Source organism: Penaeus monodon, chromosome 24 (assembly GCF_015228065.2).
Source record: "Penaeus monodon isolate SGIC_2016 chromosome 24, NSTDA_Pmon_1, whole genome shotgun sequence".
Classification (NCBI taxonomy): domain Eukaryota; kingdom Metazoa; phylum Arthropoda; class Malacostraca; order Decapoda; family Penaeidae; genus Penaeus; species Penaeus monodon.
Window position 1 is genome coordinate 95,808 of NC_051409.1, and position 328 is coordinate 96,135.

Here is a 328-nt window from a genome sequence, read left to right on the forward strand (position 1 = left end):
GTTTTGGTGAAAATTCCTTGTATTCATATACTATTTCACTCCAATACACGTTTCTGTTCTCATTATTTCAAGTTTATTTTTCACTTTTTTAATATCTCTTTACATATTATGTTTCTCATCCACTTCCTTGTTTTGATAATTTCTATATTGATTATTATTTTCAGATTTCTCTCATTAGCTGAAAGCTCCAAGATCATTAACTAACTTTTTCCCTTTTTTTGTACGTTATATTTTCATCTTAAATTTATTACGTTCTCTCTCACATTCTCTCTCATTTCTTCCTTTTATTGACCATTTTTATTTTCCATTCATATCGATAGATAGATAG

At 26.8% G+C, this 328-nt stretch overlaps 1 protein-coding gene across 1 annotated transcript in view; it reads left to right on the forward strand.

The window, feature by feature from the left end:
• The window catches only part of LOC119588465 (putative uncharacterized oxidoreductase C513.07), a gene marked incomplete at its 5' end in the record, with an annotated part of 11,585 nt that overhangs the window by 2,400 nt on the left and 8,857 nt on the right, over positions 1-328 (forward strand).